General features: G+C 33.7%; 2 pseudogenes; both read left to right on the top strand.

Moving 5' to 3' along the window:
* The first annotated feature begins 913 nt into the window (after positions 1-913).
* On the top strand, positions 914-2,369 carry LOC114717071 (3-ketoacyl-CoA synthase 2-like; annotated as a pseudogene).
* Positions 2,370-11,551: 9,182 nt separating this feature from the next.
* LOC114717039 (3-ketoacyl-CoA synthase 11-like) lies at positions 11,552-13,051 on the top strand (annotated as a pseudogene).

The following is a 13,051-nucleotide window of genomic DNA, read 5'->3' as shown; positions in this document are numbered from 1 at the left end:
ATTTTAGTATGGACAATTTTACTCTTATTTTATTTAAGATATGGGCATAATAGTCACAACATGACAGAATATGAATATAATAGTCACAACATGACAAAATATGGACATAATAATCATAATATGGAAAAATATTACCCTTTCCCTCCAAATCCTCCCAATTTTGGAGGGGAGGCTGAGGAGGAGAGGGGAGGAAAAATTTTAAAATTTTTTTCCTCTCCTAAAATTTGTGTATTGCCAAACAAGGAGAAATGATTAAAATCCCTTCCCTTTCTCCCAAATCCCTCGTACCAAACACACCCTTAATGTTATTAGGGCAGTAAAATCCTCTAGTAGTAGCAAAGTCACTTGCAACAAGACACTCTATCACGTGACTGTTTTGTAGATATTTTCAAATGAGCTTTTACATTGTGCTGTTGCCTTCAATATTTTATTGTTTGCTCTAGCAACTTAGAAAATAAGAAATCTTTAGCTTACAAAAATAAAACGTGAAAGGTGTGGATCCATGCATTTTAGAATCCAAGATAAGCTCGAAACAAGGCGGCTCTCTCTCTCTCTCTCTCTCTCTCTCACAAAAATAAAACATGAAAGGGTGTGGATCCATGCATTTATTTAGAATCCAAGATAAGCTCGAAACAAGGCGGCTATCTCTCTCTCTCTACCCCACCCTCACCGCCAGGCTTATTTAAGGCTCAGCCAAATGAGGTCATCGCATGCATCCTTAGTTCCTTACTTAGCCGTACGTCAACATGATGAACCTGTTGCTCCTCAAGTCTTTTTTGATAGCTGCTTCAGCTTCTGCTTGTGTTCATCATGAATTCAAATATGTTCATCCATCTCTAATATTTTCTTGCTTCTCTGCGTCATTCCTCCTAACCCTAGCCATTTTTCATCACTTGAAGAGACAGCCAAGCAAAGTATACTTAGTAGACTTTGCCTGCTACAAACCAAACGATTCTTGTGCTCTCACCAAGGAAATGTTATTGGAAACAGCAAAGAGCTTTGGAGTTTTCTCAGAGGAGAACGTGAGACGAATGGGGAAAATTTTGGATAAGTCTGGTTTAGGATCTAAGACGTACCTCCCTCGAGCTCTAATGCAGAACCAACCAAAAGTATGTCTGATTGAGGCAGGGAAGGAGGCAGAGACTGTGCTTTTCGGAGTCATTGATGAACTTCTGGAGAAAACATGGGTCCAACCAAAGGATATAGGAATTCTTGTTGTGAATTGTAGTACGTTTTGTCCCACACCATCTCTCTGTGACATGATCGTGAATCGATATAAACTCAAACACAACATTTTGTGCTATGATCTTGGCGGCATGGGGTGCAGCGCTGGAGTTCTTGCTATTGACTTTGCCAAACGCCTCCTCCAGGTTCTTCATATTCTTTTTCCAAATAATCTAATTGTAAAAGAAACAAGAAAAAAAACAAAACACATTTCAGAAGTTAGGGCATTGCAAAAGGCATTATATGGAGGGATGTTAGAGGCCCCAAACCCTAAAACGAACTAGGCTAATTGCTATGTAATCAAACAACTTGATTTTGTGTACCTATCTAACTTGTACAGCTTATTGTTATGCTTTGGCAGTCACACCCTAGCTCGTATGCCATGGTTTTGAGCACTGAAAATGCAATTATGGGGACGTACTTGGGAAACGACCCTTCAATGCTTCTCATCAATTGTCTCTTTCGCATGGGTGGTTCTGCTTCTCTTCTCTCCAACCATCCTTTAGATCGTCATCGTTCCAAGTACCAAATCATTCACACACTTCGCACCCACATGGCTTCCGATGACAGAAGCTACAACTGTGTGTTTCAACGAGACGATGACCAGAAAATAATTGGCGTTTCCATCTCAAAAGACCTCATGAACGTTGCAGGTCACGTCCTCAAGTCTCACATCACATCGCTCGCCCCATTGGTCCTTCCTGTCTCAGAAAACTCAAGTTTCTTGTAAACTCTGTCGGAAGGAAGGTTTTGAGATTGAAGATTGAAGCTTATGTTCCGAATTTCAAGTCGGCTTTTGAGCACTTTTGCATTCACACTGGAGGAAGGGCAGTGTTGGATACGATGCAGAAGAGTCTTGAGCTTCAAGACTGGGACGTGGAACCTTCAAGAATGACACTTTATGGGTTTGGGAACACATCTTCGAGTTCAGTGTGGTATGAATTGGCTTACTGTGAAGCCAAAGGAAGAATCAAGAAAGGTGACAGAATCTGGCAATTAGCATTTGGGTCAGGGTTCAAGTGTAACAGTGCAGTGTGGGGTGCATTGGACAACGTTGAAGCAGGTTCACTGAAGAATCCATGGAATGATGAGATTCATAAATTCCCTGTTAATGTGGTTGGAGAGGGTAACTCCCGTTAGTTAAGATATATGTCGGTCAATACTAGCTACTAAGTTTGGTGTGTATATATGCAATCCTATTAACTATTGTCCTAATTATTATGGTTGGGTCGCTATGTTGTGCTATAAAAATATGTTACTGTTTTGTGGAATAAAGACTTGTGGCTTTGATGGAATTGAGGAGAAAATGAAAATTGATGATATTGTTGATTGGTGTGTGATCCCTTAATTAGCTGCAAATCAATCTTCTATATTCTTCCCACTAATCTTTCATTTGGTCTTTAATTTTCAACATACCCTTGATTATATTCACCTACATAAGAAAAATATTTCCTCCAGCTCTATTTAAAGGCCACTCATATGCTTCTAAACATGAAGACTTTCTAAAGGGGTCCTTTGTCTCGTCATTCTCCCCCAGTAACCATATAAAAACAATAGAAATTAAAAAGATAGACACTGCAGAAGTTTACGATGAGGATTTCGCATTTTCTAGATAATTGACTGCTAGAAGTGGGAGACAATGGAGAGAAGCCACCCTAATTCTTTTCGATGAAAGCATAGTGAGAAATGAATTTTCATTTTCTAAATTTTATTAAGAGTAATTATGAAAAACTACAAAAGATTTTGACGCTTAATTAATTTTTTTTTTAATTTTTGTACTAGATATATACTTACAATAGGGCCTTGGAAGAATAAGTATATATTAATAAATCATTAGCAGAGTTGACACCCAAAGTTGACTTTCTTTTCATGAGAGCGTAGTTTCTGAACTCAATTCATTGAAAAGGCACTTTAAACAGTGAATATAGGGGCAAAAGTTTATATTGGTAAGCATGAAGAGCATATGGATCCCACATACTAACAACTCTATATATCGAAGCCTTAAAGCAAATTATAGATTTATTCATTTATTCATATAACAACCTAACCTTCGATTATTAATATTATGTATGATTAAAAAAAAAAAGGTCTAGCCACATCCAACTATAATCAGAGGTCAATTTGAATTTTCTCAGTAGTGGCAATCATTGATGAAATAACTTTTAATTCGCCAACAGCAACCAATTGCAAATGAGATGTTTAGACAGGAGATGCACTACAAAAAAATTGACTTTCAGCGGCGACAAAAGTCGCCGCTGAAAGTACAAAAGTCGCCACTGAAAGTTTTTTGCGGCGACAAGTCGCCGCTGAAAAGTCGTTGCTGTAGCAACTGTGGCTAAAAACTTTCAGTGGCGACTAAAAAGGTCGCCGCTAAAAGATACTTTCAGCGGTGACTTTTAGAAGTTTTGGCGGCGACATTCTTGTCGCTGCTAAAAGAATTTTCAAAATGTCACCGCTAAAAGAATTTTCAGCGGCGACAAATGTCGCCACCAAAAGTGTTTTCTGCGGTGACTTTTTTGTCGCCACCGAAAGTAATGCCTAAGAGGAATTGGCTTTACCAATGTCACGTCATCACCGCCGGTGCCACGTCATCGTCTCCGCTTGCCACGTCATCATCGTCAACCTCCACGTCATCACCATCGGCGGCCACATCATCACTAGCTGACCGCCACATCATCACTAGCCACCTCTACATCATTGCCACATCACTCCTCCTCGCCACGTCATCGTCCAAATATTTTCACCTTAAATGTGTCTTCTTCCAGGTTCGAACTCGTAACCATCTCCTTTCGTGTCCAATCTTCTTGCCGCTGAGCCAGATTGAATTTGTTTATTAATATTGTAAAATAAAATATATATTATTATATTATACTTTCAGCGGCGACAAAAAAAGTCACCGCTGAAAGTCCACTTTCAGCGGCAACACTTTTGTCGCCACTGAAAGTCTTAGTTTCAGCAGCGAACTTTCAGCGGCGACAATAAAAGTCGCCACTAAAAGTCCACGTTCGGTGGTGACAAAAAAAATCGCTGCTGAAAGTCTTGATTTTAATAACGAACTTTCAGCGGCGACTAAAAAAGTCGCCGCTAAAAGTCCACTTTCGGCAGCGACAAAAAAAGTCGCCGCTAAAGGTCCACTTTTAGCGGCGACACTTTTGTCGCCGTTGAAAGTCTTGGTTTCAATGGTGAACTTTCAGCGCCGACTTTTTTTGTTGCCGCCGAAAGTTGTCGCCTAAAGTCTGTTTTTTTGTAGTGATGCGGGAGGAAAAAAACCAAAATCAAAAGAAGGTTGTTTCATTTCACTCATATGAATGTTTGAGTTTATCATGGCCAGAGAAAATTGTGGCAATGTAAGAAATATTCCCTTGGAATTTTAACCTTTCTCGCGTAAATTTTCTAGCCCTGTGCTGACTTGAGAATATTGCGAATATCATAACTGGATAATTCAGAAGTATGAACTGAATTTAAGGCATTAGAATTACAAGAAAGGCTTTTACCAATTACAAATTTCAGTGAGGCTGTGAAAGTAACCTTGGAATTTTTGAATTACTTGTCATGGTTTGTTGATGAATTCTTTATGAAGAGCCTCAATTCACTTAATCTAGACGAGATTTAGTAAGATGATCGTTCATTTTAACATTGTCGAGTTGCGGTCAGAAGATAGCTGATGCACTGTTCTATAAAGCGATGCAAGAAAGCCTTGTGCAGAATAGTCACCTCAACAGAAAAATAATGCAGCAAAACTAGACAGACTTTATATAAAGGCAAGAGTAGAGGAGATGATAAACTGTTTCAAACATATGACAACCAAAGACATAGCCAACTTTTACATTTGATGATGCTTTCTCAAAAGCTTTCTAACGGTCATTGCAGAATGGACTAGTTTCCAAGTAAATAGGAGTTGTCTGAGGCAGATGGATATTTCATATAAAATCCCAAAGTTTTAAATGGAATGACCTGCTTGATCATAGCATTCTGAATAGACAAAGCGTCGTCCTATTTAACACTACTTGGCAATGAAGTCACATTATTACAAAGTGAGATAGATGTTTAAAGAATGATAACAACCACCCTTAAACAGTATATGGCTTTAACTAGTGGCGCATTCCAAGAACGTGAGAACCAAGAGTTAGGATAGTGAATAAAAACTTCACAGATACTTTGAATCCTAAGCCATGGATTGATGAGGCATCAGCCACCAAAGGTTGTGATCGACAAATATATATATATATTTATATATATATATATAGAATCTTCTAAGACACAGAGAGAGAGAGAGAGAATCTGCCAAGACAACTTTCCAATGTTGAAAAATGAGATTAGATGATTCCAAAATTTCTTTCCAAAACCAAGAAGCATTATAAGGCCTTTTCAGCTTACAACCGGAAGAGATATCCAAATATTTTAATCTCAAATTAAAGTGGTGGTGAGAAGAGAGGGAAGTTTAGATAATAGAATCCTTCAAATTTGTTTGGCCAATAAAACTAGACTCATGTGAACCGTAGATCTAATACCTAAGCCACTATTGCTTCTAAAAGTGAAAAGTAAATTCTTCTTAACCATGTGAATTCTTGGTTTTTATCATCATATCACTATAAAAAAAATTAACAAGTCTAGAATCAATTATAGTTGTTAGTATTAGGGGGCATTTGGATGAAAATCAAATCATAATTTTAGAAGTGATTTTATAAAATTTGAGGTAAATGTATGAGAAAAATTTTGTCCCGATTTATATGAAAATGCTTTTTTAAAGTGCTTTCAAGAGCTCCCAAATACTCCCTGACTTTCTACAGGTTTGAAAGAAATATTTATTACTCATTTTCAAAAATATCCTTATTTTTTTAATTCTTCTTAGCGAAATATAAAAAATAGAAAAAGATATGCACGGTTTAAAACGAGGATTTCCCATCTTCTGCCTTGGATAATTGACTCCAAAGAATTTGAGTGATGGGAAAGAAGCCACCATTTTTTCAATGAAAATTTTGTGGAAAAGGAATTCTCATTCTTTTTAACTTGATTGAGACTTAGGAGTAATTCTGAAAAATTATAAAATATATTTTGATGCTTAACTAATTAATTTTAACTAACTATTTGTCAAATCTAAATATAAATATATAATAATTAATGACAAAACATGGCCCATTTTGAACGAAAATTATTAGAAACAAAACCCAACATGCACTACCCATCTTGCAGAGACTCCATTACCAACACTTGGGATCTATAATCTCATTCTCTTGGGCTTCAGAAACCCACCTTTTCATTTCACACTTGTTTTAAACAGAAAAAAAATTTGGGAAAAGTCCCTTTAACAATTTTATTAATAAAATTTTTTTGATAATTTTAATACACAAAAACTACTGGTGGTTTGCAAATTTTGTACCCACAGAGTATCAGTACTCTTGTCACAAAAAATATATATCAGTACTCTGATTTAAACTCTTCTCACTAATAAAATTTTCAATGCAGGACCCCCCCCAATTTCACTTTTAAATATTGCATCAGTTAAATTCTAAAAAATGCTTTAAATGTGTAAGTAATATTTTCTGGCATGCATGCTTACATAATAGTTCTTCATGCATCCCTTATAGTATGGAGGTGTATGTCTCTTTTATGTCCAAATAAGATTATTTCGTTTTCCTAGCTTTATATTCAAAAGATATGCTAGTCATTTAAACTGTGAGCAACATGAATTTAATTTGCTAATGAATCTATAAAAACTGGAGGGTTTCAAATACTGTATTTCAAAATTAAAGACTATCTTATTCAACTATAATTATATATATGGACACTTCAACAACTATTAATCTCAAACGTACGTATATAGAGAATTCTCAAGCGCCATTGCTGCTTAATTAATTAACCTTCAACATCAACATGATGAACCTATCATATTACGTTCTTTGCATTGTTCCTCCTAATAAGCCTAGCCATTTTTCTTCACTCAAGGAGACAGCCAAGAAAATCATATTTAGTGATGATTTTTATTGTCATTACAGAAAATTAATTTTCAGTGGCGACTTTTTAGAGTCCCTTAAAAAAAATTTTTTTTTCTGTAGTGGGTGAACAAAGCCAAAAGCCAGTCTTAAAGATTTTAGAAAATTTTGGTTTGAGACTTAGGAGGCCGAGATCCCCCACCTAAATTTGTCTTTGGTTGAGGCGAGGAAGGAGACAGAGACTTTACTGTTTCTACCAAAATCCTATGAATAAATTTGAATATTTCACTATCGATTTCTTGCACACTTTTGTCATAGAATTTGAGATTATTTTTTTTTGTCGATATAAACTTTGAGAATTTTGACTCCTTTAATTGCAATCTTTTGATGAAAAGTATTCGATATCACTAATGCGAGAGATCACCATAATATAGTAACAAGATGCATGATCTGTATTAACGCGTTGCTAAAAAAGCAGATGATATATGAGCAATGTCTTGATTGTGGGTATCATAATCCTATGAATAAATTTGAAAAATTCATTACCAATCCTTTGCATTTGTTTTTTTTTTTTGACAAAGCACATAATTCTTTTATTAAAGACAATCATATTCGATATACTGTTAGATACTAAATATGAGGATTCGAACCTTGACTCTTGCATTTGTTTTATTGATAAGGATCTCGAGTAGAATAGTGAAGGCAAGAAAGTAATTAGGTTTGTTTCATACACAAAGTATTGAAAATCAAACTCCTCCTTTGTTTTTCATTTTTTGTAGGGATCATCTGATCTCTCCTCCTTCTCGTTCTTGAAGGTGCATTGCGCAGTCAAACTCAATTCTACTTGGGATTGATTTTAGCAAAGGACTTTAAGAAGGTTAAAAGACTCAATAAATTTAAAAAGGAAAATTTTTTTAAGGAAAACTATAGAGATGTCCAAATTAGTTCTCCCATTCTGTTATTTGTAATTCCTTTACGTTTTGATATAAATCCATCAAGTCACTTTTTTTGTACGAAGAAAAAGAAAAAGAAAAGGAAACTAAATATGCCAAATCAAGTCTGAATATGATATACAGTGTGGGATTAAATTTGGAATGATATACTAACAAGCTATTGGTTCCCGTAAGCAGAAGACAAGTTTGAATCTTGAAAAGCTTATTTGTTAAGAGGGTTTTAATTTTAACACTTTCGGCTCAATAGAGATTAATCTTAAGCTCAAAGTAATTTGAGGATATTCTGATCAGTTATAAAAAAAAAAAAAAGAGGAATGAATGAAAAGGTGCAGTAACAAATGTTCAGCTGTGCAATACAAGAATATCAATATGTTTATATTTCCTTATCCAATATATACTATCAAGACACTAGCTTTTTAATTTTCCTCACATATTTTGTTATATATTTAAGTTTTAATTTAAATACGTATTAAATTATTTTAATAAGATATATAGATCAAAGGGCAAGGGGTAATTTTCCATTAAATAAGATGTCATTACCTATTAAAAACTATAACGAATGAATGACATTATCTTTTTTGAAAAAACAATAACCACACATGAAAGGATATGTTTAGGGTGGCAATTCATGTGTTACAAAATGTGAGTTTAAACGTTATTTTTATGGTCAATGGGTCATTTAAAATGTGAGAAATGTGAATTTAAAAAGAACAAATATTGACAAATACCATAAAGGATGACCTGTGTTCTTATTTGGGAAAAATTGGTCGGACAAAAATGCCCTCCCTCTTTTCTTCACTTTTGCTCCTTATAACCTATATTGTGGAAGCTACAATTTTTATAAGTAATCTTTTAATTAGAATTCTTGTTAACATCCGCACTTATAATTCATTTTACAAAATATATGAATCAATTTATTTTCCAGTAGGGACCTTAATATAAATATTGTTGAAAGATGATATAATTTTAAGGGAAAATTAGAGAGAAGGAATAAGAACAAGTTATATTTATTACAAAGGATCTTAAAAATTGTAATTATTTAGAAGGACCATAAATAAAATAAATAAATATGCAAACACCAAATTGCCTCTGATTAAATCACTTACATTTTTACTAATCATGCCTTAAATATTTGACTTACCATTAATATCGACACTTTTTTTATTTATTGGAAACAAAATGCACTCAAAACTTTTAATCAAAAATAAAATTTTCTTCACCTACTAAGATGAGGACAAATTATTTATCTCCACTTTTTCCTCACCCCTGTTCGTCCTATTAAATATATTATAATAAAAATTTATATATTTAATTACTTTTAAAAATTACATTAAGTAATTTCTAAAAAAATAGTTAGATATAGTAAATGAGCGAAAATATTGATAAAAATATATAAACAGAAAAATAAATATAAATTTTGTAAAATAATTAATAATAAATTATTTTTATTATTTTAATCAAAATCAAAATAAAAATTATTTTTTATAACATATTTCAACATGCATAAAATTTTATAAAAATTTTAAATTAATGTAATATAATTTCTTTTGGAACACTTGCTCTAATTTAATGTTATATAAAAAATAAAATTAACTTCGTATATAAAATTTAGCTTTTTTGTAAAAATAAATTAGAACACAGATTATTAAATTTTAATGATCAAATTTAAGTGAACAATATTATATATAATTATATTGTAAAATTTTTATAATGCGTAGATTGAATAAAAAAAGAATAAAAATTGACGATAATAGATTGCTCTCCTATTTTTTAGTTGCTAATTGTCAAGTAATTGAGATGTGGTTGGAGGGAGTATAAGGAAGTTTATTAGGGGTATATAGTTTAGTATTAGTATATTTAGATTTTAGTTTTTGGTCTTTCTAAGTAATTAGGACTTTTAAGATCCTTTGCAGTAAATATTATTCCTTTTAGGTCCTCTATTCTAACTTTCCCTAATTTTAACTCATAATTGACTTATTTTTCTGATTTATATAAAGTAATTGAAAATAACTTATAAATAGGATATAGAGTGAGTACCGATTTGGTTCCATGGCTGATAAATGCCTTTTTCCAAACTAATATGGACACTTCAACAACCATTAAATAATACTACATAGGATTATAGTATCACACTGTAGAATTTGTCATATCAAATGATTTGTTTGTGTGAGTAAACGTGACTTTCTTTGTAATAATGTGCTTCATCGTTCGTTAGTTTCTTCGTTTTATCCGTTTTCAACGACAAATATATAACTTCAGGCCAGAGCGATGCAATCGTCAAATGTTATCATTTAGGAAATGTGCAATATTATGTACTCCTCTGGTCTGTAATATAAAACCTAATTGTTGAGTTGGTTTTGATTCTAAATATAAGATTTATTTCTCATATTTATCAATTTTCTTTAAATTACCCTTATGGATACTCCTTCAACCATAATCAAGTAGATTAGGAAGAGGGAGTATTAAGAAAGATGATTATGGTATTTTAAGAAAAACCTGTCACATTTCTTATAATTAACTAGTTTACCTAAATTTCTTGATCTGATCAGATTAGTTAAATGGGTCTTATATTAAGGATCGGAGGAGTATTATATTTTTAACATAATTAATCCATGTGTGAATTAATGATTACCTTACGAAAATGCAAAATAAAACATCAAAATCTACATTTCAACAATATTTAATTCTTTATAAGTTGAAATGAATTAATGTGCATACGAGGACGGACCGAAGTTGATTCTGCACTACTTACGGGGTAGCCTATTCACTGAAACCATCAAAATGAAGAGGAAGCCTATTGATTGTTTATATTGAAAAGAAGATCGTGAATACTGTTTTAAATTAAAAACATGCAGAAATTTCATTAATCAATTAAGCATCACATATTATGATGATGATGTTGGGGAAAAAAAATGTAAGATTCCCATTACTATTACATATATGGGCGGTAAAACAATTATATTGTTTCTATTTTGATGTTGTTATATTTTGTTTCCGTTTTCTTGTTATCAATTATCAAATTTTATTAAATTTTTGTTCTTATATAGGAAACTATTTAATTAAAATTATAATTTTTTATAATTATTAATGTGTATGTGCACATATATATCTTCTAATTATACATTAAATTTACTAAAGACGGGGCAATACATTTTAACAAATATTTAACCATAGTTATATGATTTATATATAAACATATTTGGTTACATTTTAATCAATAATTTATAAATAATGAAAAATACAAATCACCCCAAAACTTGTACAAAACATGATCTCATAATCTAGTTCAACAACCTAGTCTACAAAAAATAAACCGTAGTTTCTCCTAGGTATAACCAAAAAAATAATATGATTTTCATCTAACTTTTCTCTATATATAAGCTCAAAAAATGGAGAATTCTCAACTGCCATCACTGCGCTTAGCCTTCACCCTTTAAGATGATGAACCAACTGTTCATATCGTTTCTAGTAGCAGCTTCGGCTTTTGTTTTCATTCATAAGTTCAATTATCTTCAATCACCCCTAAAGTTTTCTTGCTTCTCTACATTTCTCCTCTTAATAACCCTAGCCATTTATCACCATTTGAAGAGAAAACCAAGACCAGTATACTTAGTAGACTTTGCATGCTACAAACCAAACGATTCTTGTGCTGTCACCAAGGAAAGGGTGCTGGAAAGAGCGAAGACCATTTTGGAATCAGAACAGAGCTTGAAGCTTGTGAAGAAGATTTTAGATAAGTCTGGTATAGGACCTAAGACGTACGGGTGTCAGGCTCTATTGGAAACCCCACCAAATGAGTCTCTAGTTGAAGCAAGGAAGGAGACAGAAGCTATATTTTTCGGCGCCATTGATGAACTTCTGGAGAAAACGTGGGTTCAGCCAAAGGATATGGGAATTCTTGTTGTGAACTGTTCAGTATTTTGCCCCACGCCATCCCTCTGTGACATCATTGTGAATCGGTATAAGTTCAGAAATAATATATTGTGCTATAATCTTAGTGGCATGGGATGCAGTGCTGGGGTTCTTGCTATTGACTTTGCCAAACACCTCCTCCAGGTATATATTCTCTTAATTTTAAATTTAATATTGTTGCTGTCTCAATTTTAATGACATAAACTTATCATATTAATATATACTCATATGAGCCTCATTATTATCATAACATAGTCACATCCTAACTCATACGCCATGGTGCTGAGCACTGAAATTTCCACGGGCTTGTATAAGGGAAGGAACCCCTCCATGATCCTCCCATTTTGTCTCTTTCGCATGGGTGGTTCTGCTTTGATTTTGTCCAGCCATCCTTCAGATCGCCTTCGTTCAAAGTACCAAATCATGAACACACTTCGTACCCACATGGCTTCTGATGACAGAAGCTACAACTGTGTCCACCAACAAGAAGATGAGCAACAACATATTGGTGTTGCGATCTCAAAAGACCTCATGCATGTTGCAGGTCAAGGGCTCAAGTCTCACATCACATCTCTCGCCCCACTGGTCCTTCCTCTCTCAGAAAAATTCAAGTTTCTTGTAAATTTTGTGGGAAGGAAGGCTTTTAGAATGAAGATTGAAGCTTATGTTCCAAACTTCAAGTCTGCTTTTGAGCACTTTTGTATTCATGCTGGAGGAAGGGCAGTGCTAGATACAATGCAGAAGAGTCTTGAGCTTCAAGATTGGGACATGGAGCCTTCGAGGATGACGCTGTATAGATTTGGGAATTTATCTTCGAGTTCAGTGTAGTATGAATTGGCTTATTGTGAAGCCAAAGGAAGAATTAAGAAAGGTGACAAGATCTGGCAATTAGCATTTGGGTCAGGATTCAAGTGCAATAGTGCAGTGTGGGTTGCATTAGACAATGTTGATGCAGCTTTATTGAAGAATCCATGGATGGATGAGATTCATGAATTCCTGTTAGTGTTTCTTCTAAAAACTAGCTCCTAG

The sequence above is a fragment of the Neltuma alba genome, unplaced genomic scaffold (assembly GCF_004799145.2).
Source record: "Neltuma alba isolate B1F8T4 unplaced genomic scaffold, ASM479914v2 tig00011705_pilon, whole genome shotgun sequence".
NCBI lineage: Eukaryota > Viridiplantae > Streptophyta > Magnoliopsida > Fabales > Fabaceae > Neltuma > Neltuma alba.
The sequence above is the reverse complement of the archived record's forward strand: the minus strand, read 5'-3'. Positions and strand labels throughout refer to the sequence as shown.